Below are 27,954 nucleotides of genomic sequence, written 5' to 3'. Positions count from 1 at the left end.
AAAGTGAGTTTATATGCAAATGCATGATGCAAGAAAATGATACCTGTACAGATTATTTTAGAAAATCGAAAAAATGTCCCTTCAAAATGACAAGCATGTCAAATTTCTTATGACTTTATTTTTGTTTAAGAACTGAAATTAAAAAATTGTTTTTGAGCCACATATTTCTCAACCATAGCTAATATGACATATTGGGGTTTATTTTGTATGTATTTTCCACTCATTAAGTATCCTACAATAAATTTAGAACACCCTAACCTAAATTACTATTATTGATGTCTCTAGATGATAGCTACTACTTTTAACAGACTGATGTAGCTTTTAATCCATCCAATGTAACGATCCAATATTGATCACAGCTATCTTTTTCCGTTTCAAGCTATTTTCACTAACTTTATCATTAAAAAAGTCTAGTCTAGCTTCAAAAATTACTTAAACAAAGTCATTAAATAAACTAAAACCTTTTCTAAACTAATACTAGTTTATCTAGACATTTCACACTTTCATTTTGTTAAGTGACCTTTTGTAACAATAAGTGAAACAACGAATACATTTAAAGGCATGTTTGGAATTTCCAGGCAAGTTAACGGATATAAACCTAGCCAATGGTTGATCCTCGCTTCGAAAATCTAAAACGTTCCCGAACTGGAGCATTCCGATCAGAAAATATGTAATTAGTTGCCAAACAGCTAATTTGAATCGCGGAGATGTTTTCTGTTTATCTGGTCTCGTGAAGTAAACATCGAGTGAAATATAAACGTTAATTATATGCTTTCTGATCTTTCAGCATATAAATAGAGCTTTCTTGTAGTGGCGTTGCCGACCAAAAGAAGCAAAATATCCCTATTGTTACGTTTCTATTGAAGTTGGCAACATTAGTCACGGCTAAACAGACAAACGTCAGTTTAGTTGAGAAATTTATTCAAGAAATGATTGGATTTTCAGGACAAAATAAAAAAAAAACGTTTTCCTCGTCGGCCGTCTGAAAACGGAAATGATTGATTCGAGGAAAAAGATTCCTGCTAAAAGCTGATTTTTTTTCAACTCGCCGAAGAATCAAACTGAATTTAATATCATCCAGGAACACTGTAACGATTGAAAATGTATGTATTGAAACTGTAAATACAGTGCAAAGTTCTAAGCCTTTCATTACTCTCAGGAAACGTATAAGCGAAAAGCCGGCGTGTATTAAATATGAATAGAAAATTGTTGGGCCAGACTAGAAATTACTAATTTACGCAAACGTGCTATCGATCGCGAAAATCTAAACCTTATTTAAAATTTAATCTGATTGATAAACGGTTTCGAACAGCGAATATTGCATAAGGAAACTTACCGACAAATAGAACTGCTTCATGTTTTATTAAAGTATATTAATTATTAATTTGAATTTTTAACTTACATCATTGAAGTTTTCACTATGCTACGTCGAAAATTGGGAAGTACCCTGTGGATGGCCTGAAGAAAGTATCTGTAAAAAAATTGTTGTTGAAATGCGTGAATTGCGTATAACAATGCTAATGCTAGTGGATTAGTTGATTTAGTCATTAAAACTAATTTGGAATACCAATTATTATTGTTGGGTGAAGTGGGATAAGTCAAATCTGCACTGCTAAACAATAAAGTAGGTAAAAATTGAACATAAACTAAAGTATACATTTTTGAACATATTGAAACCAAATATTAGGAATCAATTGGTTCACTATCACGAAAATTATATGATTGATCAAGCTTTCAAATGTTTATTTGCAAGTAAACTGATCAGGGTGAAGCTTTATGGTAAAAGCGTCACTTTATTTTTGAAATTCCATTACTCTTGCCTAAACACCATTTTTCATAAGCCCTACTTCACTTCAGACTCCTCTGGCAGTAAACTTTTTGTAACGTTTTCCACAATTATTAGTATTTACTTGAAACGTTCTAAATTAATTTTTTTGAGAAGCAATAAAAACTTTGAAATATCCAAAAATACATATGAATCAGGTGTGCACACTAAAAATGACCTGTTTAAGCACATACATCAAATAAATGTATAACTAAGATGGAACATCAATAATAGTAAATGATGTGGTTTTAGGGACTTTAACACACTACATTTAACCTATTCCGTGTAATGATGATCAAAGTAACAAAATTGGGATACTTACTTAAATTTGTAATTTGATATACTATAAGTACAGAATAAAATTAAATATTATAAACTATTGCTTTAACTGGTAAGGGCTGCATAAATAATAAAAAATACAGGTTAGTTCACGATGATATTGGATGTATCTATATTTTGAAAATATGTATTATAATATGAGAGAAGGTTTGTGAGTGAAAAGGGTCGCACTCAGATTATTTTTTAATATTTTTTGGAAAACTAAGTATATGCATTAATCTTGCAGAGACAATCAGGTGCATTGTTTTGACAATTTGTTTATTAACATTACAATTTTTCATTTTTGATTAGAACAATAATTATTAACAATTTTGACAAGCAATTTATAACGCAAAATATAATTATTTATAAAACGCATTTCACGTGCCATTAAACCGGCCGCAATCCCATATTTACCTCGCAACATAATTAGATCAAAATCACTTCAATACTCGTCGCCGTCGCTATCGAACAAACTGTCCAGGCAAAATGCATTAATGAATTATGAAATAATGCACTGTATTATGACCGCCGCAATATTGCCATGTATAAACACTAATTTTGCACTCTGATTAAATTTTAAATGCGAAACTCTAATATCCGTTCAGATTTACTTTGCTACTTCGATACAGCAATAATTACGTTTTACAGTCAACTGGCCGGAGAAAATTTAATTTATGATAATGCACTAGGTGCGTATTACTTAACGTAGCTATTTTAAAGATACACGACATTTGACTATTTACTGCTTACTTCCTTAATCTAAGATCCTTACTATATCCAGTTATTTCTGCTATGCTGTACGCAACTGAATCATCTGCGCAACGATTATGTGATTTATACATATAAACGGTCACTTAAGTAAATATTATGCACGTGACAGCAAAAAACTAATTGGCAATTTTTGAACAAACATACTTTTCAGCTGCAGTAGAACCTGCATAATTTGTAAATAGGCAGGTGTAAAACTTAATTACGGTTTTACCGTAAATCGGATTAATATTCAAGCTCCTACTAAACTGTAATGCAAAAAACTCACACCGTTATCTTACCTACTTGTAGAAAGAAGTTTAAGTTTCTATGGTGGTTATGTCATTATATTATTTCTGATATATTGGGCTGGCCGAACTCCGAAACCGGAACGTATGTGCTGCAATCACGAACAACAATAAAGAACGAACTCGGTGTGCGTTTCTTAATGGCCAACTTACTGGATAACTGTTTTTATCCGTTCCTAACTAGAAAATCGTTCGATTTGAAGGTTTGCTGCCTAAACATATTAATACAAGAAATGGCCCCCATGTTCGTTCGGGAAACCGCAAAATCCGTTCGTATTCAAAGCAAAGAAAGCTCTCCGTCCTGGAAAGTTTCCCTAATATTAAAATCCCTCGCAAGTTTTGCGACCGGGACTGTTGACAAGGAATTTTTATTTTGCTTTAAGAATGAAGACTTCAAAGAGGAACCAATCTCGAATTGAGAGTCATCATGATCCGATTTAATCAGAACGGGATTATTCCTGCTCTGTTATTTGTAGTATACAAGTTGTAGAGCAACCGACTATGATTACATCCAGTCAATTCACAGAATTAATGATAATGAGCATTCTATTTTATGTGGTACTTTTAGTTCAAGACTGTAATTTAACAATAAATATCTCAATTTTTGTTTTCTAATAATAATAAAGTTAACATAATGTTATGACTTTATGTCATCGATTGAAACCGCCAGCTGTCTACAGGCAAAATTCCCACAATGACCCGATTGAAACAAAAGCACCGCTTCGACATTGTTTCAGACAGGTCAGGTGGGCTCGACCCAACCAAGTGTGGTACTACCTGAACATTTGCTCGTGGGCTACGTGACGTCACGCGGGTTGAATGGTACCAACAGCTGGTTTGGCAATGGGTCGTCCGCCCGAAGCGGTATTTGCTTGTTGGTGGATTGTGATATCTTACACACAAATTATGGACATTGTATTGACGATGGTACCTTTAAGGGTTTAAGTTACGTTGTTTCCTTAGAAGCAACGTTGCCATTTGTTTCACTTGAATTGAATTTTAGTCTTAAAAATGAATCCTCAACAAAATAGCAAAAGAAAACTGATTTCAACAACTTGGTTCCTTTCTATTCTGTAGATCTATCCTTGAAACTTTTTTATCTCTGACCAGCCGTTGTAATCATATTCGTAACGGCAAATTGACGCAATAATTATGCAAACTGAACATTTATCTTAACATATAACTCTCACTTAAGTATAATGACAGTGGACACATCACTGCAATTTGTTTAATCGTGCAGCTTAAACAATGTTGTAACAAGAGCTTTTAAAGAACCGTTTTAAAACAGCGCTATTTGAAATGCGATGTATTAAACAGATATTTTATGCAGCTCCTTTGTTTTAAAACCATTTCCTAATCACTTTACGGGAAATTAACATTGGTCTTATCTGTAAGTATGTGGACATATGGATTTCAAAAGTATCTATATTTATTTTTTTCCTTAGGCTAGGTTGTGTGTTTTGTTGCCATTTCACTTCTTTTTTGCAATTACTGAAAAAATAGTGCCAAAACTCACAACCTTTTTACAAATTTCACAAAAACACTAACCTAACCTAAGAAGAAATAATGGCGCCAAAAATAAAACCCAGTATTTTGGTACCATTTTCTGTTCTTTTTTTAAATTATACAAAAAATTGCACCACAACAACAAAAACCACAAACCAATCAAACAAAAAATACTAAACCTAACTTAAGAAATCAACATATTATTTACAAATTATAAAATATTTTTAAGTCTCTTAAAAATTGTTACATATTTGAAAAACTCCTACTGTATTTTACCAGCTATCTTGGGTTTAATATGTAACCTTGTATATCTTGCCTCTGAGGGCACCTGCCAAGAAGCCAAAAAGATCGCCTAATAAAACGGGTATGGGAGGAGGCACCAATAGGAAAAGAACCACTGGGAAGACCCAGGCTCAGATGCAGAGATAACATCATTAAGGATCTGGTTATTCTTGGTGTAGGGAGCTCCAGGTGGAGGCAGATAGTCAAGGCAGCCAAGACCCACCCTGGGTTGTAGTGCTACGGAGTAGTAGTAGTAGTAGTATTAATCTACAACTATAATCATCTTAACAAGACATTTAATAACCAAGATACATTTTTTTAGTTGTATTATCGAATATTCAATGCGAGTCATTCAGTTTTAGCTCAACACTGATAAAGGATAAGTAATACCTGATAATGCTACTATTGCTACGAAACAGATAAGGAAGTTAGTAAGTAACCTTAACCGAATATAAAAATTAGTGCTTGCGACTTTTACTAATTTTAAACTAGGAAATGACCACTGGAATTTGGAACATCCTGTGTAAGACCAGTTAATGATAATCCGTTAAGCACTTACAACTAAAATATGGTGAAATTGTCCTACTTTAGCAAAGTTGCTACGTTTTTGGCTATTCCGCTCGTTCAGCAAACCAAAAAATATTAATATTGGCAAAACAATAAGTCTACATTTGCTAATTGTATACTCTTGGTTAGGAGTGGGCTGATATATAAATGGCATTGTTGCTGTCACCAACAGTCTTAAAAATGGAAAGTTCTTGGAAATATTGGGTTAAACTGTGATATAAGTAGAAATTTGTACAGTAGTACTTCTGAATAGTTTGTACGAATGTTACACACGTATATCGATAAAATTAGAATGTGGATTCTTTCAGATAATCAATTTAGCTTCTACAACAAATAAACGAGTTAAGTTGTTCTCTGTCTACTAACTTTTTATGTGTTTTTATTTTTAGAGCCTAACGTAGGCAGAACACATTGAATTTGTTTGAAGCAATAGAGACACAGTATTCAAATTTGTTTTTTCCAATTAGTCAAATAGTTTTTCTTTTCTTATGCGTATTTCTAAAATAATATAGTTTTGCGTGTTATATAAATACTTTTAACAAGATTACACAATCTCAATCACAAGCATTCCCTGAATGTTGAGTATACTTATCTAGTCGTGTGGTGCTTATTATAATTCACGACACTTGTTGAGTTGTTTGTATGTGTCAGTTTTTAACTTTTTTGTTGATATTATACATTTTTATAATAAAGAAAAAGTAATGTTTTGTTGCTGATTGGTTGAAAGTTTCAGATGTTAGCTACCAATAATAATAAATATCATTATTTTGAGAAGTGAGGCAGTCCTTAAACTAGGTTGTTTATATTTAACTATGAACGTTATTTGTGAAAAGCCATTTTATTGGCTAAGTCATGGCGACTATAGCACATAAAACTGGCGTCCAACTGTGCCTTTACAGCACAACCACGCTTGTAACTTAATACATATTAAATACTTTAGATATTAAATATCGTAAATACAGAGCCAGGACCGGAGTATATACAAGTGAAACTATTACGGTCCAAAGAGGTCGCCGTAAACTCGTGCATTCCGGCCGAGCAACACCGACGACACCTACAAACAAAGGCGAATCCGAGTCAAATAATGAATTTAAATTGCACATTATCAGGAGCGAAACAATGACAAATTAATACCAAGTCCCAGGAACGATATTCTCAAGCAAGATTGATTAAAGTCTATTTCCAGCTCATAACTATGAAGCAGGCACGAGAGTAAATTACAAAGGCTTTTACGGCCCCGCGTTGACGTTTATGACTGAATCGTTGTTTAAGGCAGTTCGATAAAGCGTGTTTGCTACACATTACGGCCCGGCCGATTACACTTGTTCGGTAATTATTCACGTAATTCGTATTTTATGGGAAGTACCTTTGTTTCTACGCTCGGCTGGGCCATATTTAGTACTTTCGCTCGATCTAATTGTACCGCCCGATGCGACACCGCTCGTTTCGACTTTTCGATTCTCGATTATTGCCCTCGTACTTCTCGGGGTTAAGGAGTTTAGAGCGGATTTAATCGGCTCTAATATACGGCCGTTTTGCCTTTACCTCCGTTTGTTTGGTTATTCGACGCGCACGATTCAACAGACGGCGCTCTAAACATCTTAACGTGATAAAGAAACACTTAAGAATGACTAAGATGCCATAATAGTCCATTCCATTATAGTATACTAATATAAAAAAAATAAAACAGTTTTGTAGCAAATAATCTCTACATGAGCTTTTCAATTATTTTAAAACGTTTAGTTGTGCAGCAAGAAAAAAGTTACCCTAACTTCGTAACGTTAATTTGTAACTTAATTATACCGAAGTTCAGTGGTAAAATATATCAATGAAATAAATAGTTCTAAATGCATAAATGCTATAATTTATTTCTGAAATAATTAGAATTTTCACTGACTTTTAGAAATAATGAGTACATAAAAGTCACCTTTTAAGTTACGTCTTATTAAAAAGTGATCTGGGTCGTTGATAGTCCTGAATAGCAATAATAATAATAATAACAGGTTTATTTCAGATAAAATAGGTGGCAACTGCCTACACAACATTACTTAAGTGAAATGACGTCAACAAGAGATTTTACAATAAAAGCTTTATGAAAATCGTGTATGAAATATGGCTTTAGTGCTAACAATGTAGTAGAAAGGTGTACATGTTTTGAATGTGGCAAAAAAAGAAGCAAACGTCACAACCATTAAATAACACAATTTTTTGCACAAAAAGAGGTGTGGTCTATATTCTAGAGTACAAGATTGGTCAAACTCAAAAATTTGTTTTCAATTTTGAGAAGATACAAATTTTCTATTGCTTGATGATTGAGCTTAAAACAATTTATATGGGAACAATGAAATACATAAGACTAAACTATTAGTTCGGTCATTACCATGAAATTTAACCAACAGATAATAATAGAAGCAGTTTCTTCAAATTGAGGCTAGAAAAATATACTTTCAAGATGTTTTGTTTACAATTTATATTAATTATTATTAATTTGTGTGCTTCCTTTTTTCCGGGACTTCAAACCACGTAGCGCTTCGTGAATAAAAGAGTTTAGTAAGCAATTTAAATTTAAAAATAAATTTAGTTTACCGGTGGTATGATTTGTTGAAGTGCACAAGGCAGAATATGTATGATATCATTAGTTCGATATGATGCAGTAAAAGACTTAAGAAAAAGCGAAGAAATGTAAGAAGCAGCAAGAAACGAAAAAAAAATGCGAATGCCACTGAAAAGGTGCAAAAGAAAACAGTACTGATCTTGTGGATTTCATACAAATTTCAATTTTTTCTTATAATGCCAATAAAATGAGACTGCTTTTTGCAGAAAATGAAACTATAGAATTCTGTGTACTCTGTAATTTAAAATTATGCAAACAACTGGCAGATGCAACATACACGTGTAAAATTAAAAGTTGTTTTTCTTTTTCTAAGTGTAAAATAGCCTTGGTGAGTTGGACGATAACCAAGTACGATAAAGTGATCAACTAAATAGCTCATCTAAAAAGCCTGATTTCGGCGTAAACGAAGAGATTTCATTTTTAATTGAAAATGGAGTCCGAAATTCGGGGCAAAACAGTTTAGGCATGCTACGGCATCTATTTTGAATCAATATGGACTGCACTGCACTGCCAGAGCTAATAAATAGTAATGCCGGCCAGGGTTGCCCGTTCCCAGTCTAAACTTGATTAAAACTGCTGCCTGCTTTCACTAATGGATTGGCTACGGCTACGTTTAAACTGTTTTGTTTATCACGTATCGACTGGTGCAACAAAACGGTGAAAAGAACCTTCTCGTCGGCATAAAAAACTTGGGACCGTCCGCGGTTAACGAGACATTAATAAACGGGGCTTTAGTTGCGCTTGCACTAATGCATACGTATCTGATGGATAAATATTATCGCTTTAAACTAACCGAACGCGTGGCTGTTAATTTGACATCTATCACTTACAGGACCCTGCAATGTTCACTGACCCGAATATAGTGTGTGGGAATAACGAGTGAATTAAATTTTAAAAGGTCGGCTGGATACGCTGTGTTTCAATGCGAAACTTGGACGAATTTGGGTTGAAAACAGATTTGCGGTTGCAATTCGCCTTTATGATTTATACACAGCTTTTTACGATTTTAAATGTTCCGACGGGCTTTTTATCTGCGCTAATTGAATTAGAGAATCTCGAATTTCAAACCAGTGATTAGTGCTTAAATGCAGTTAAATGTTGATAAACAACAAAATCTAGCGCTAAACAGCAAAACCATCATTTTAAACAACCAAGTTTCAATTATGTAACCAGTTTAGTATTCTTCATGGTGATTAGTTATTAAATCCTTACACAATCGTGCAACTCTTTAATTTAGCTGATTACTACTCACAATAGTTACAATATCAAACACAAACAAAATAAAAAGTCACATAAAATTGTTTGCCTCTTAATAGCAATCAAATTTTCTAAGAAAACTATTCCGTTCTGGTTTTCGGAATTTAAAAAAATTCCTAATAAACTTTCCAAGATTGGCTAGGAACAACATGTGGGTTACCAGTTTTAACCAATTCGAATGATAAAAAAAATAAAGGAATATTAGCTCAGCACAACATAACACAACACAACCCTTGTGTCTATCTAATCAAAATGAGCAACAAACTGGTTAGCCACAAAGATTGTATGATGTCCTATTGTAATAATCTTAAAATCTTGTTTATATTTTAAGAAAGAATTGTATTTTATCAGCGTCAAAAAAGAAGAGAAGAAGAACGTGTTGACATAATTGAGCTGACTAAGTGCCCAAAAACTTTAAACTGATCAATGTCAAAAGCGAAAAAAAAAGAGCAGAAAACATTTGGACATAATTAAGCTGGTTAAGTACCCACAAATTTTCAGAGCAGTTTAACTGGTCAAAGTAAAAAGCCAAGATATATCAAAGAAGAATTAAGTTTTATTATCGCCAAAAATGAAAGGCGAAGAAAGTTAAAAAAGGGAATAAAATGCCCCAAAAAACCTGATTGCGTTTTTGATTTCTGAATGATAATCAAATACACCCAAATTAGTATTCTGATCATGACCTCCACAAATTGATCTACTTGGGTAAATCACCTTACTAAAACCAATGAGACTTTAAAAGTATTTAGTTTTAGAGTCAATATGGTTTAGAGTCTTTTTTAGGCCCATCTTATCGTTTTAATGGTAATTTTACCAAGACAGTTAATTATTGTTATTTACATATACTTTAAGCGTTAGTCATTATAGTAATTAAACCTTCTAGATATCCTTAAGTATACAGGCTAACGTTTTGATGATTAGAGCTAAATTGACGTTTAAAACTAAGATTCTCCTAAAGGTGCTATTTTGTTAACAACTATCAACAATTTGTAAATTAGATTCACAAAAAAGTGACAGGACATACTTTCTTCACTGTCGTGATAAAATCAACAACACGTGTCGCCAAGTTATCATTCGTATTCTTTTCGCAGTGATTCCCACGAAGTCATCCTCACTTTGCATTAAATAAAAGCCAATTATTTCAAAATACGTAATGTACTGGCAAAGTTTATAAGCTCGCCGAGACAGTTGTTCGTGTGAACTGAGCTTAAACCACATCTGAAAAACGGATGAACGGAGAAGACCCAAAGAAGAATGCAACCAGCGACTTTCGGAATGTAGAAATAAACGCGAACATTAGAGCTCTCGTCGCTAATAAGCAATAAGCGTTTCCATTTACCCGAGTCCTAAAAGTTTAAATTCCTGTTGAAATAGTGGCGTGTCAGCTGTGCATGATGAATCGCATCATCTAGTACCTTTACATATACGTACAAGCGACATGAGTAGCCATAAAGATGGTTTCCGGCGTGGGTTTTCTGTAATAGATTGTCTTTCGACCGCCTTTTTTGGTACACGACTGAATATTATTGCAATATTGAGGGAGTACGATTTGCAATTATTTAAATGCATTTATTCCAGCTGTCCCAGAATGGTTTCATTGACAGAAAAAAACTTCTTCAGATGCCGCAAATGGTCTTCTTTATACCCTGCCACAGGCGGGAAAAATAGGCTGTTTCAGGTATAAAACCTATTGTAAATGATCAAAGAAAGGGAATTTGTAGTGGGTATTTTAAACTAGTTATCCCATTCACACCCACCTTGAAAAGTTAGTGCAGAAGATAAACTGCAACCGGAAATAAAAGTTTAAAGATGTCAAATTTCAGATTTTCAGTATTTTTTTCTACTAAATGTAATGTTTGTCTTAATAAAAGCTTCATAAAAGAACATTATGTTTGGATTTACAAGGTTCTATAGACAAGTACAGAGAGAAGATATTATTAACAATTTATATGATAACTAACAATATACAGAGTAATATTCTTAGAGAAGTTTAAGAATAAAAAGAAAAGTACCAAAATGTAAATGTGTGTGCAAATCCATGTTTTCCAACGATTTTCATTAAGTAAGGCATAAATGATTTATTCCAGATTCGACTGAAAATAATTTAATCCCTGAAATGCAGTCAAGTACCCATAAAGAATTTAAATTATTGTTATGCTCTAAGAATGGCAATTTAAATAAGTGGCAACCCAAGTTTGATCGATAAAGGTCTTGAAATAATTTTATACAAGTCTAACTTATAAAGTTTCGCGTTTATCTAGCCCATTTTCAAACTTATAACCTCAATTTTTTATACATTTCTATTTAATATTATGTTAGTTTATAAATTCATAAATGAAATATTGTTTTGGTTTTCAGAAAAGTGAGAATTAGTTCTTGTTTTAAATGCATCAGATACAGATACGTAAGTTCCAAAAGAGAACTAAAAACGATTTGTCAAATGTACCTCCCGCTTCTTTCATTCATATAGCTCCATGCCAAAATGAATCTCCATGTGGTAGTCAAACTTCCAAGCAAATAATATTATCACTCATAATCAACATTGTTATCGCTGCCTAAACACCTGGAGTTGGTATAATTATGTTATAGATAAAGAATCAAAATTTAATATGCAAAATGTGGATATTAGTTACTTTTACGCTGCTATCCGTATCTTTAGTACTCAAAAGCAGGTATGAAATTGGGAAAACTCGTGTGCGGTCGAAAAACAGCTGGTAAACACTAAAAGTTCCAAAAGGTTAATCAAACAATCACCGTTAAATTAGTTGCATTTAACATGTTAATGTTAAAATCCTCCAAGCATATCATAATGTGTTTTAGCCGCATTTTGGTGTTTGAATAAAAGAAGGAGCAACATGCTTACCAAGCCAACTTCTAAGGTCTTCTGTACTTTCTCTATGGGAGAATACGCGACCAATCAAGGCGTGTCTAAAACAAAGTAGCAATAATTTACAAACAAAAGAAAATTAAAACGTGTGTGTTTTGTGTACACTTGCTGTATAAGATTACTTGATCTCATGTTGGGCGATGTTATAATACATGTGGTAGGTCACCAGTTATGGTTCAATAAAATAGAAGACAATTAAAAAGACAGGTGAGATAATGCGGACATAATTCCCGCAAACCGAGCCTAAAGCCGAAACGACGACAAAACGCAAACAGGTTCATTTACATACAAACCTGAAAGGTGTTCGATACGTTCTCTCGTTTATTATCATTGCACTAGACACGGGTAACTGTTTGTGTGTAGAGGTAGAGGAAGTTAAAAGCCGGCTAAACTAAACCCCAACTTGTGCATTTCAATGCGAGAACCTTCGGGCCGTTTATAAAATTACTTCGGAAGCCGTGTTTCGCTCTAAGCCCGTTGCCAGCTAGAGAACTCATCAGAATTTCAACTATTCAGATGAACAACGACGATTCTCAGGCCTAATTTTAAAGTAATTCATTCGCCCCAACGTTGTGCAACACTCAAGACAATACGTTTTCTTTCTTTGGCCCCTTACCGTGGCGGTTTAGATAGCGAAGAAGGTCGAACCAACCGCAAGAGAAAGTGTTTGCCGGATTTGTTTCCACCATAATATTATGTCAAGTTGAAATTCTCTTTTCATCGCAAATCTAGTGCGGAAAGGCTCAACCAACTTGTATGAAAGCCGCACCTTTAAGTTCGAAACAGAACCATTTACGAATACAAACGAACATCGGTTGCATCGTTACAGGGTTTACAATGAACCAGCTTGGTCTGAAGCTCTCGGCCGATTGTCCATTAATTTCATATGTTGCTAGGTGAAAATTGGCCAGGAAATAGATAGTCAGTTAGAGATATCAACAAAAGAAAATACTTACTGGTTAATATATCTCTCATTGAATAGAAATGCACTTGGGAATATGTTTGTCTTTATGTATGTATTTTTTTCGGAGAAGGGCCACCAACCGAATTATTATTATCTTCAAGTAATTTCTAAAGAAAATGCATGTGCATCTGGAGATAAAAGTCGCAGACAAGGCTAAACCTTGGGTAAATAAATGATCCCTAGACAGAACACGTGTATGCAAATCAAATATTATAAAACATGTTTATTTTCCTTCAAAGCAGAAACTTGTACCACATAAACAATGAATTATAGTATCACTTCAATAAGAATACACTCAAGGAGGTTTAAATCAGTTGAAAAGAATATCGAAAACTGCTGTCTCAGTGGGGTTTGGTGAGTTTTTCACTTTGGTTTTACTACACCAAATGAAAGATGACAGATAGTCACGCCTTTCCTTATATTAGAAAAATATCAATGCACAGAAAACTTAGCAAATGAGTAAATAACCTGATGCATTTCTATACATTTAATTCATAAAATTAATTATTATAATGGAATAAGTTTTATTAAAAACACACATGCACTTTGGTTTAAAACAGGATATCTACTTTTATTATTGAATTGAGAAATTACAATTTCAAAATTAAACAGTTGTGGTTCTGATATAAAAACTTATACAGGGTGTCCCACATAAGAAAAACTACCGATAGGTAATTTTTGAAAATTTGGAAACATAGTAAAGTCAGCATGTCCAATCCAACTAAAATATTTTAAATGTTATGACACCAACTTGCTTATTTTAAATAGAACGTCCTGTATTTTTAAATATGTTATGATTTCAAATATTTTGTGTGTATCATAACCTATATCTTCTTCTTCCATAACCTATCTACCTGCAACGGTTTTCGAGATATCGATGTTTTTGGATTTTGGAGTGTCATATATAGGTCCTAACCTGAATGAGTCATCATATTGGAAAATTAAACTGGTGTCAATTTTGGATATATCCCAAATAGTTAATATAAGAACATGTAAGCCGTTTTGTTCTGTCTCATTTTGGTTAGAAGCTATGACACTCCAAAAAATTGTAATTTTTGAAACGTCAATATCTCGAAAACCGTTGCAGATAGATAGGAGTAATCAAAAACACAATTATATACAAGTTCTTCCGTTTAAAATAAGCTAGTTTGTTACATACTTCCGGTAAAACTGGAACTGTCATAACATTGAAAACATTTACCACATTTCCAAAAATTTCCTATGGGTAGTTCTTCTTATATCGATCTATGTTTTTAATTGTCCCTTATCTTCAAGTTTCTTTGACGGATAAAACTCAAAACTTCATTTTAGAGAAACCCTAATTAACTTTTCATGAAAAGCTACAGTGATACAGATTAATCAAATATTGAGTTAACCAATACACTAAATCGAAAAATTCAATTATCATTTTTTGTTCTAAAAAAACAACCTAAAATGCAGTTTAAATTTGGAACTCACAGATTCGAATAACCATTGCAAAAAACGGTCACAGCTTATTTGACTTTGCGCCAAACTGTTTACTACCCTCCAAATTATCTGATTTGTGGCAAAAGCTCAGTGTTTATCGAAAAATTCAATACGAGCTTTGATTGGTAAATTTGAATTTTGAGAGTACGTGCCAGCCATACTGCACATGATGTCCTGCAATGTGTAATTTTGTGTGGTTCAAAACATGTTGAATAAACGAACAATGTCTAATTTGCTTATTTATTGGTTTAATCAGGTTTTAAGCCAGACAACTATTTATTATCAACAAGCCACAAATTTATGCTTCACAACCATTTTCAACAAATCATAACAGAAGTATTAAATAAATGTAAGAAAACAGATTAAGTAGGTTTAAAATTAGTAGTACAATGATGGGCTTTTTCTTTTATTAAAGTATGTTAGTTAAATCTCAACTACAACTTGAGAGACATATCATAGATTCTGGACCACCCTGTACATTTGTTTTTCGTAGTTGTTAAATGCCTCTAGAGTCCTGAAATAAAAAGAACATCTTCTAATTTGGCTGACTCGGTTGATTAAATTATTTTTCTTCTATTAGCGAAAGCATTCTCCCGTTTCCCCAAACATAGCGAGTAAAAGAGACTCGGCGCGCAAGAACGTCAAAAAGAATTTCAAAAACTCCGGTTTACGTAAGTCTCGACCGGGGTATTAAAAATATCCGCTTCAATGCACCCGTGAAAGACTCTTTTATAATCGGCAATAAATCTCGATTCCCTACTCGATTAAACGAAACGTTAATTTAGAAGAGAAAAAAAATGAGAGCATTGTCGATTGTTTAGGTGGAAATACGTTCGTTAAACTTGGGAGCGTGCGTTGTGGAATTAATTTCTATTTATAATTTAACGAGAAGTAAAAGTTTCAATCGACGGACAATAAAATTTTAAGTGAGTTATCCAGACCAACTTCCTCCGCTTTAAATTTCAAATTTAGTTCGCAGAAGACAGCAGCAAAAATATCGAGAAGCAATTAAACCGCTGACGGGTCGCATTAAATTCCCCTTTGATCGAATCTAGGCTATTAAATTAATATATCCACGGTTACACATGTTATGTAAATCAATATGGAATTAACTCTCCTCCTCACAACTTCCACTAACCAAACTAGTGCCGTAAAATCACTTTATTACCTGTCAATATCCATGCCATATTTAGTCTACCTAATTACTAGTACAGCAATTACTGGCTATCGTTAGCATGCGCATCTTTTAATAATAGTTATTATAGAGATGGGTTTTTTAACCAGGAAAAATCTAAAACTGAAACTTAGCCGTTAATTTGCTCCAGCTAGAAGAGAGAGCACCAGGAAATTCAATATTGCCAGACACGTTGCGTTACTTTTAAAGTTTCAGAGGCACTGCACAGTTTGTTATATTCTAGGCAAGTTGTTACCTTGTTTTCTGAAATTATGTACCCCGGCAAAAGCCAGAGAAGTCCTTTCTAATTACGTCCTGTAGAGATTTTCTCCTTCATTTTTTCCGTAATACGTAGAGAACTTTAGAAAATTAAAGAAGTCTTGTTTTCTTTCCGTTTAGTTCTACGATTGTCAACAATGATACTTTTATCCAAAAACCTGAAATACCTTGTGTTGGGCGTAGCAATATTATATACGAAAAGACTGAAAGGAGTATAAAAATAACTACATATTTGCCACAGGTGACTTCGATCTTTCCTCTATCAGTTTCGATGTATATTTGCTTCCAGCTTAACCAGAAAATATATGGTTCATACAAAGATAATTTATAAAGTGGCCAACTTTTAAATTTGTGTTTGGATAGAGTGTTATAACTCACTTTAGTCTAGTTATAACACTAAGTTTTAGTTTGGTACAATAATGCAAAGAGGTCGATTATGTTACATTAAATTCCCTATTTCATGCAAAATCACATATTACTCCAGTTCAAAGAGCTGTTTCTGGTGTTTACACAGTTGCCTTGCATTTTTGAACAGTCATTTTGAAACATTTTGGAATTTTCTAGTAAATACGTGGAAATAGAATTGAGAAGTAGTATCTAAAATTTAAAAAACTGAAATGTTTTAATGACAGGATAATATTGTTATGTTAAGTTATTCCAACAAAATACATAATGGCAGAAAACACTTTTGAAGAAAGTTTAGCAGCAGCGTCTCGAATCTAACTTGTCACCAAGTGTCAGACTTTTTGTCTGGTTTACTAAGTTGCAACTTGAATGAAATAAAATGAATGAATGAATTAATGAAATATTACTTGAATTTAAAATAACAGATCCTTTACTCCAATCTTGTCCAAAAAAAACATGTTAATTTATTTGAGTTCCATTCTAGAATAACTCTTTTATATGTGTGAAGCTTAATATCGTCATTTTACTATCTGTAGTATCATTGCTTGTACAGTACAAGATCTGTAAGTGGTTGTTTAAGTCTTCAAACAAACAAAACATTACAAAGAGTTAACAATAGCACACAAAACAACAGACCTTCCGTATCGTAGCAATGAAAATATTTCGGAAAATAACACGAAATCATTCCGAAAGAATTATTTCAATTCCAAGACATCAACTCAGAATCAACTTGTCGGACGTCACGTTCCGGTTTAGTGGATCCCTAAACCTTTCACGAAAACTCGGCTCCTTTGTATTATAAAAATTCCCCAGGAATCGAATAGATTTCCTCATTCGAAGAAAAGAACACAAAATTCCGCCTTAATCTAATAAATATAAAATGCACTTTCCCGAGTGGTGTCTTCTCGAGCGACTCCGAGGAAATTTATATGGTGGACGGTGTAATACGACGGAACAAACAAAGAAACTGCCAAGCGGCGAAACAAGGAAGTAATTTATTTCTAATTTTCGATTGGGTGTAATAATTGTTATTAAGAGTTTTGTTATTATCGTTTTATGTGTTTCATTTAACTGTTTTTGCCAAACAGAAAGCACTGGAAGGTCATGAACTTTTCATTGCAAAATAAGGGTCTCCACACACCGGATTCGGTCGTGGAAAACGGTAATTTTAAGTAGAGTTAACGATCGGAACCTCTTACCAGTTAGTCCGTTTCTTAATTGCGCTAGTGTTTCATTATTCTAATATAATATTTCTAATAAACGAGGAAAAACCACTTAAGCAAATTGAACTCCGGGGTTTTACTCCGAACGACCTTGTTGACCACTCAGGGAGATACGGGCGCTTGTGCATAAATTGGATTGGCCGAGCTCGTTTTAGGTGACTTCAATTTAATCAGTTTTACCCGAACAAACGAAGCTTTTTCTACTCTTTCATATTAGCAACACCATATATGCAGAGAGTTTTGTCTGGGTACTTAACTGGAATTATCTCTTAGTATGTTATTTCAAACTGCACTCACGTCTATTCTCTTTTTTTCATAAAAAAACGTTACGTACTTACATTTCAGTTGTTTATTAATGGAAATGCCCTTTAAAACAGTATATTATTATCCAAGGTTTAGTAGACAGAAGCTTTTATTGACCGTATGTCAAGTCATAAGGTCAATAAAGGCTTCCTAACAACAAACCAACAACATGAAGAGGCAACCTAATTTATCTGTCTCTGTCAAGTCAAGTATAGTTCATATGTCATATGTCTTAATAGATATTGACATTATTATTTACCTAGGTCAATAATATTTCCTTTTTTTGTTGTGTTTGTGCCAGACTAGAGATTAGACTCTATTTTTGACCTAGGTCAACAATGACCATTGAGGCAGAGAAAACTAATTTCTCAAGTTACTAATCGGTCAATAATGGTATGTTTATCATGTTAGTAGTGGAAAAATTATATTAATCAGCGTTATAAACTAAATTGATTTTTACATTGATAGACCTTATGGAACTTTTAGCTTCAGATTATTTTTGAGTAACTTTGAACATAGTTACCTAACCTAACCTAGCCCAACTACAGAGAAGCATCTTTTAGCTAGAACATTAAAGTTAAATAAAGTTTTTTCTTGAAATACCAGTGTATCATCAAGCGTTTTTATGTTAATGGTATTTGATTTTTCATTGTTTTGATAACAAAAAAAAGTTATAATTAATGCAAGAAGGTCTAATAATCCATTATTTTAAATCAACGATTATACCAATATTAATTTCATTCAGATTGAATGCAATCACGTTATCAGTAATACTCTAATCTAATAAAAATGCATAATTTAAACTACATTACATAGTAAATGAATTTTTTTTTTGTTTAGATAAGGAACATTATTGCTCATTCCGAGAAAAAAGATTACAAACAATTTTTTTTTAAAATGTGCCAATAATTTAAAAAGCTAAATAGTAACACTACTTATTAATTATTAATTATGTATCATGAGAGAGAAAGTTGCGTTACAATCCACAATTTGTTTAATGCTACTATTACTTTTTTATATAGTTAATTAAATTTTTTCTTTATTGATAGATGTAGCACCATTATTGAAAATTACTTACCTACTGATATAATACCAGCCACATTAGCAATAAATAAATACACAATAAAAAAAAATAAAAATAAATACAATAAAAAATATACCCAATAATTTAAATAAAAAGGTATCTTTTTTAAAATGAATGACTACAAATTAAAATTCTATTAATCGAAGGTTAATTTGTTCGATATTTACAAATCCTTTATTAACACCACATTAGAATTGAGAATTGGAAAAGGTTAAATAACTTTCCTAACCTATACATTCATATTTTTGCATTGCAAACATTGAATGACAACCGACTTAGCTGGTATACAGTTTAAGGAAAATAAAACAATTCAAAAATCACTGAATGATTTGTCGAAGAATGGAAAAATTTAAAACTAAACAAACGCCTCTACAATAACTTGTAATGACAATCATCTATAAGAACAACAGGTGTTAACTCTAAACTAAACTCTTTCACTAGTTAAAATGATCTTGTGGGCTGTACCCAAAAAGCAGAATAAATTGAATCTATTTTTGACTCCACAGTTGTTAAAATCTAAATCGAACCAAAATCTGCATGCCTGTATTCACAGTTTAAACATGGCACGAAGAAGAAAATCAAAAACAATCCGAGAGCCTCAACAGATATAAATAACGCAATAATCGGTTTTATGTCTCGATCTCGCTCTTATGAAAAATGGCCCCATTTCTTTCGTAAAACGAGAAAGAAAACGCTTTCAAATTAGCCGTCATGCTGAATTATTTATACGAATTCAAGCGCCGTTTTACGAAGCGGCTAATAAAACACAGTTATTAGTAGTCAAATAAGATTCAGTTAGAAATTTGCATTGTTTGCTTTTCTATTAATCTCTATTACGACTAATTACATTACGTTATAGGCGCTAAATTGTTTTAAACTGTCGTGGCATCATTGAAAATTATTATGCAGGAGATAGTGAAGGAACCTTGGCTTCATATTATGTATGTCGTCATATCTGAGTTCAATCCATCATTTCACTGTGACAAAACATGGGGGAGATTACATAGTCAATCATTAAAACTTTTCCTCTTTTCCGCAGCTTTATAATATTTAATCATAACCACCGCAACCGTTAAAGACGCTCCAGAAAATAATAGGAGCAAATTTTTCTGTAATATTAGTGAAAGAGGAGAAAATTGATTTTCCACCGGCTCGGCTGCCGCAGTTTCGCTCTAAGTTTACGATAGAGCAGCAGCCAAGAGGCTCCGCTCAAAGTACACAAAAGTCCGTTAAAACTGTGTATTTTCATTCCTCATTCTGTCACTTAGTGACTGGTTTTGTGTTCGTATAATCACGGTCTGCTCACATTCGAAGAAGGGCGAGAATTTGTTTGAGTTTTAGGAATGCATTTTTGCCTCGAGGGATTACAACTTTTTCATTGTGAATCAAAAAACACACAAAACAACCTAACATTTTGTTGTGGTTTTAAACGAAGTAATGTAATTATTGCTGGCCTTATTACTAAGACAATTTAATAAAATATGTTGTTATGACCACCCCAAAGCCAACCGAAGAATTATATTGGCCACTTTGTACAAACAAGCATTTAACTCTTCTTCATAAGCTAAACTGGAACTAAACATTCGTATGTGCATATCCATCCATAAAAACAGGAAGGAACCGTGTTACATAGTACTTAAGATAGGAATCTGGGGAAATATGGACATGTCATAGAATATTATCCCTTATTCAAGTTTCGAGAGATATTTATGAACACCTGAAACCTTCATTCGTTTTATTTACACAGGAAAAAGGGGAAAAGCACTTTTATCTGCATAACTTTATTTTATCGCGCAATCACGCGAGCTTTAGTTACACGTCTGTATAAAATGGACAATAAAGTGACCAGGAAATTTTTGTAGATGGTTTCCGGAATTAATGAAATCATTCTGATACTGATAGATAGTAAGTTTTGGCTATTTTACACGAGAACGTACTGTAGTATAATAAAATGTTGTTAGTACTAGACTTTTCTCTAACCAATCAAGTTTTTAAGTCCTGTATACATTTAGCAAAAACTATGAAGCTTGCTTACATGAGAACTTGTGTGCGTAATACCAGAATGTTCCATATGCCTACTATGTGACCGAACAGCCGCCATCCGTAACGATGTGCACAAGATACCTGCAAAGTATTTGCTACTTATACAGTAAAGTGCTAAGCAGAAATTCTTGAAAAAATGATAGGTTTTCCAATAAAAATCAGTGTATTAAATTTCGTTCTGGGCTTACATGCAACGCTAATCAGCGTTATCACCCAATCTAAATTATTTGATTGGTGGGTTTTACAGTTTGCCCAACTCGCAATCGTTTTATTGCAAATTTAAACAGTGAAACGAGCGCGTTAATACGTTCCATAAGCTATTTAAAATAACATTGTTGTACGATAAGTGAGAAGGTTCCGGGGATTAACTTCAGCCTCACAATTAACATAAAACTCGAACAATGCAACAGTCTGGATGAAAAAATGAAACCGGCCAACTTGGCCGGGCATAAATATTTCGCGGCGACTCGTTCATTTCAAAACAACAATCATTTACTGTTAAAGTTTAATGGTTTTTGCGTTTTATAGGTTTAATTGCTGAAGAGTGCGACGCAAATTACCGCTAACGGGCGTTGTAGTGTCTTTGTGTGGTTTCCAGTTATGTTTTAGAAGTTCTCTTGTTCGACTCGAGAATGCGTTTCTTTAATGCACAAAAAGCCGTCATTGTCGTTCTTTTATTTCAGTTTAACTCAGCAGTGAATCGCAACCGATTCTCCACTGCATAAAAATAATAGGTAGATACCCAGACCGGTTCTTCTAACATTGAAGGAATCAATTTCTCTAAGAGCGCCCCCACCGCCGCGACCAATACGAAATTGAAAGGTTTAAAAGCGACAAACAAATCCCCGAAGAAATCGAGGACACGATAAAGTAATTCAATCCGGATCGTGATTATCCCGTAATTAATGGCTTCTCCGCAAAAACGCTCAACAAACGGCCCATTTTTAAAAGCCGCTGAATTATCTGCTCCATCGACTTTTAACAAGGCTTATCGCGGTACACTCTGTATACCGATTAGCTATCAAGCTCACAACACAGCTTCTGTGTGAATTATATGTTTATAAGCAATAAAAACCATCAGGATTTAATACACATAAAGAATTATAGTATATGAAAACAAGGCCTACAATGAACATCTTATTGTAAGAAGTCTCTGGAACAAAAGAAGTTTTTAACAAGATTTATTAAGACTTTTAACCAACTTAAGTGTATACAGTATAATTGGAGTTTACGTTTAATGTTAGTACATACTAAATTTAGGCAGTTCTTGCTATTGATTCGTTTTTCAATCATAATTAATTAATAACCAATAAACACTGGAATAACGTACACAGATTAGACTCTCTTAAAAGATTGCATTATAGCTATAAAGCTAGAAAAAATTATTTATAAAGATTTACTCCTACAAAAAGGATTTCTAAAGCTGGTTTTACTTATTAGTTATATTAAAAAATTATAAACAGCCTTCTTGCCTTGACATTTAGCATTGGCTACCAGCATTGAAAAGATTTAGGTTAATTATTCATTTATTCTTATTGTAGTGATTATTTTTGATTTTTGCCAAAATACTTCACAATTTTTAATTGGTTATAATGCACACGAAACAACAATTGATAAAAACTAAAATTGAAATTTAGGATTCCTGTTCATTTTAACATGCCTGACTCTCAAGACTTTAATTTACCAAGATAACACATTTTTAGCCAAATTAAGAATATTCTTAGTAATACCATCCGGATCTGGATTTTAATCACAAAATCTGATACATTCTATAAATAACAAAAAAAATGTTTGGAGGAGACACCCTGTAAATTAATAGGATGAATCGATTCTGCTTGTTAAGAGCTCTTCGGTGCAATACAAAATATTGACCGTTACTGACTTAAAGTCAAAGTTCCACTAACCAATACAAGAAATAGAACTGTAAGTGCTGTAATTGCTTTAGTCTTGAAACTTAACAATTTCAAACAGGACACTCCGTATATTATTAGGCCAGTTGATTCTGCTTATCAAGAGCTACACAGTGATCGAAAAAGTACTTTAAAAAATAACGTTTTAAGAATGTTCTTAGTAATACCATCCGGATCTGGATTTTAATCACAAAATCTGATACATTCTACAAATAATAAAAACAAATTTTTGGGGAGAAATTAATGGATAAATCGATTCTGCTTATCAAGTTACACGGTGACCCAAACATTGCACTGCATCAGTGGTACAACCTTCATAACAACAGTACTTCTTCAAAAAATAACGTTTTATGAATGTTCGTAGTAATACCACAGGTATTTTTTTCTAACACTCGTTGGGGAGGACACCCTGTACATTATTAAGTCAGTCGATTCTGCCTATCAAAAGTTACACGGTGACTTAAACATTGCACCATGAAATATTGATCGTTTCGGAGATATTTAAGTGTTGTGATAGCTTTCAAAGCCCTGAAACTCAACAATAAATAGAGCACCCTGTAGACAATATTTCCCACTCGTGAATTACATGAGTTTATACCACAATACTGATGTAAATAACTCTTAAAAACGTCAAAGTCTGTTATAATAAGGTGTAATTTTCAAAACTGCTACTCCTATAAGAGTAAATGCAGGAATTAGAAATTTATAATTATAAATAGTAAATCATTGGTAATAGGAGAGAATCATTACAAAACCAATCTTTTTTCTCGACAAAGCTAGGAAATAATTTATAAGTAATAAGCGTCTACCTGAGATACATTCTTGCACATTTTACTAATTAATTTAACTTGATCTATGTTTCTGACACAACTGGGTAATAATGGTAACTGAGACTCTTAAAAGCAAAAGGAATTTCAGACAAACTGTAGAATAAACCAAGAAATGTTAAAGAAACTTCGATTAATCGATTTGTTGGACCATTTCTAGTTGTAAAAGGGATTTCATAATAACCGTTCCTGAAAACCTTTGAAAGCACTTGCAAAGTTTTTATTTAATGTAGAAATGCCTAAATCTGAAAATGTTTAATATTAAATTACTAAAATTGATTGAATTAACCCCAGAAATGGTAAAATGTAACTATTCAATAAGATCCTACAATGTCAAAGACCATCACAACTATAAATCTGGCGTTCTTACGTTAATAAAGTTTTCAGTAGTGAAATAGGAAATTGCAAAGTAATTAATAAAAAGTTTAGCCAATAAATTTTCAATTTAACGGCTAATTAAAACCTTCCAAATATTTTCACCATTTGCTGACATTCGAATACCAGATGAGATCATAAAAGAGCTACACAAAGTAACAGACGCTCGTTATTCATGTAACATATAATTATGCAATACATCATTTAATTGTAATTGATTATACATCAATCCTGTTTTGATAATGAGCACCTTTTATACTTTCAAACGGGAGTAAAAGTGTTAAATTAAATGGGAAAAAGTCTTTAGTTTTTCTGTAGTAATTGGCCTGGTTTATTTGGTCATAGGTTAACGTTTTTCTAATATGTAACTTTGAACAAAAAAAAAGGAACAACAGCACAGTAATTGATATAAGCCATAAACATTGTATTATTTCAGAATAATGAAGCAAATTACCGTTAAACGCAAGAGGCATTCCAAACGAAAGCGTGCAGTAAAAGTGACTGCAAGCGCAACAAGGACAGTCACAGCTAAAATTAACCAATACAGACACTCGAAAACCTAACAAGACATCGATTAAATCCGCCTTATCAAGTGAGAAGTCACTTTGGGAAAATGTGGGTTCCTTTGTTTGCGGGTATTACAATATGGACCGAAGCGCGTTTACGTAAAAATAAAATTGTGTAAACAACACATTCTTTATAATGATCCCCCGGTAGTAAATAACTAAATTCAAGCGTAAACACAGCTGATAGTTCAGCATTATTAAAATAAAAAGGTTATTTTTTTTTTAATGTGTTGAAACTTACCGAAAAAACTTTACAAGTCGGGAGTAATCCAGTCAAAGTGTAAACATTTAACTTTGAAAAGTTTTTGGGTCGGACGCAATAAACAGAGTCGTGCCGGGCACCGACCGAAAAAAAGTCATCAACCAGTGGCGGAACACCGCACGACCAAAAAAAAAACAAACGCGAAAAGTCCTTAAAAATTTAAATCTCTCTTTAATCAGCGTAAACCAGGCTTAGCGCGTCTACATAGGACGACAGAATCGCGAGTTGTGCGGCGTTGTCTTGCGCGTTATTCCTGCTTTACCTTTAGAGACTAAAATGGAAGATAATATTGATACCTACAGGCAGGAGGCAACTGCGTGACTTCCCGCTGTATGTATCGATACTTACTTCTAGTGCGCGTCGCAAAATAGAAAGCGGTTTTGATAGTTCTGGTACGGGCACGTGTCACGCTTTAAACTGAGCTTACCCCGATCGAAATCAAAACTTTGCTCTGTTTTCACGGAATTAAGTGTATTTCAGACAGATTTTTGTCGAGACCATTATCTCTAGATGATAAAGTTTATTTTTGTGTGTGTGGTACGGGACGACATGTTTATGGTTTCGGTCCTTTAATGTGCGACCGAACCTGTTATTTGCTTAGGGCCCTCTTGTTTGAGTTCGTGTTTTTCTTTAGTATGCGTGTGTGCGTGAAGACGCACTAATATTCACTTCTCTCCTCAATAAATTCCAACTCCAGTAATTTTTGTAACTATATCCGCAAAATCCCATAAATGTTCGGGAGTTCAAACCGAATGCGGTCCTTTCCAGTCAGACGTTATCAAGTATTCGCGAGGTGGTCGTAGTAGGGCAAGCACGTGCACATGAATTGCATGCTTCCGGTTGACGGGGCTTTGTTTTACTTGGATCGAACTAGATATCGCATAATCAGTTTTATTAGACTCTACTAGATGGAACTTGTCAGTTGCCACATTCATTTTTGGCTCTTTATTTCCCTGTTGACAGTAGTACGCAACAATCTACAACTATTAATTAGTAGCAGACACTTCAAACTTCTAATAGGACTTATTAGTATTCTGTTTATTGAATATTTTCATCATAATGAGTAAAAGGAAATCGCTTTTGGGTGCCCATTCGTCTAATCAATGTGGTTGAGCTAACCTAACCTAAAAAAACCTAAAAGATTTTTCAATTTAAATTTTTGTGTTTTGTACATGGATATTCAATTTACACAACTCATTATAAAAATCTCAACACAATTTCATTATAAAAATATCGTTTTGATAAAATGCATCACTTTTTACCAAATCATCCATAAGTTTGTTTTGCTCGGACTTCACAGCTGAATATTACACTACATCCCACCATTATTATTGTAAATCGAGTAAAATATGTAAGTAATAATCAAAGATGTGAAGAAGTACTTTCTGGGCCAACTCAGACAAATTTTTTATGAAAATACAACTAAAAAGGAACATTTAGATTTTGACGCCACTGGACACTGACAGTGCCAACCGGAAATTTGCGGCCGCCATATACAACAACCACTTTTACTCCTGTTTTGGTCTTTTTTTCTCCTAGCTTCCACATTCTTTTTATTCATACATCATTTGTACTATCGTTCTTTAAGCCAAACTTAAGTATGGTTCAAACAGTGACTTTTTCACCTGTAATGTCACAGTCAATAGAAGAAAGTCATATAGAAAATGCAAAAATAAGGTAAAATATTCTGTAGATGTCATTGAAGCAGAACTACCTCTTGTAAACCACCACTCACAGAAACTCTTCAAACAAGAATTTGTTGATATTAGCTTTGTTCAGTTTCATATGACTCTGAACTGTTCAGGAACTGTTCTCGAACTGATATTTGTCATCTGCATGAATGATAGTATTGCTGTGTATTAATTTACAGGACTATATACAAATTATCGTGCAAATAGTCTAAACCAATATTCTAAACTGTTCAGAATCAATAACCCAAACAAAGCTATTGCCAGATGCCTCTAGAATCAATTAAAAAACCATTAAATGTTGCCAAAGGACTAAACGCCTTTAAGTACCTTATAAACCTATCAAGAACCTATTACAAATGGCTCTAATAGACACTCTAGAGATTCGTTTTGAAATTGGCAGAAGCCTCTGTGTGCCAGAATTCCTTCTACTAGGACTCCTATACTAGAAATGTCAGAGGTCACTAAAAACCTATTAAATCTTTTATGAAGCTTAGTTTTGTACTACATAGAATATTCCTAAATTTGCCAGAATAACTTTAAAAATGTTAGAAGCCTCTAAAAACTTCCAAAACCGACAAGAAACTTTTTAATATTGTCAGAGGCCTGTAAACCTTGTAAACCTCTCAAGTGTAGTGTGGAAAGTATTACAACTGTTAGATAACTCTACAATCATTTTAAAATAGCGAAAAGACTTTCTTATTAACCTCCTGAAAATCTTCCAACCCAAAAAATTGTTCTAGAATCACTTTCAAATCTTTTAAGAACCTTAGTTTTATATTACTGAAAACTTTCCAACATTTGCCAAATGCGGATCACTTTAAAAATGTGAAAAACTATAAAAAAACTCCATATACCACTAAAATAACTTTATAAATGTTAGAGGCCTCTAAAAACTTCCAAAATTAACAAGAATATTTTTATTGTTGCCAGAGACCTGTAAATCCTTTGTAAACCTTTTAAGTCACATATATGATAACAAATGTTATTTATCTGTAAAATCATTTTAAAATTGCGAAAAGCTTCTAAAAACTTTATTTTAAACTTATCAAAAATCTCCCAAAAAAATC

At 33.2% G+C, this 27,954-nt stretch overlaps 1 protein-coding gene across 1 annotated transcript in view; it reads right to left on the bottom strand.

Annotated features, from left to right (window-relative positions):
• LOC145731309 (uncharacterized) overlaps positions 1 to 25,432 on the bottom strand; it is a 74,473-nt gene extending 49,041 nt beyond the window's left edge. Inside the window, exons 1-2 of the mRNA XM_081983028.1 lie at positions 25,176 to 25,432; positions 1,403 to 1,471 (exon numbers count right to left, since the gene is read on the bottom strand). The gene's annotated coding sequence lies outside the window, so the exon portion shown is untranslated. The remainder of the gene's footprint in view (positions 1 to 1,402; positions 1,472 to 25,175) is intronic.
• Positions 25,433 to 27,954: the final 2,522 nt, after the last annotated feature.

The sequence above is a fragment of the Ips typographus genome, linkage group LG6 (assembly GCF_016097725.1).
Source record: "Ips typographus isolate SLU linkage group LG6, UJ_Ityp_2.0, whole genome shotgun sequence".
NCBI classification, from domain to species: domain Eukaryota; kingdom Metazoa; phylum Arthropoda; class Insecta; order Coleoptera; family Curculionidae; genus Ips; species Ips typographus.
This window is presented reverse-complemented; position numbering and strand designations above follow the sequence as displayed.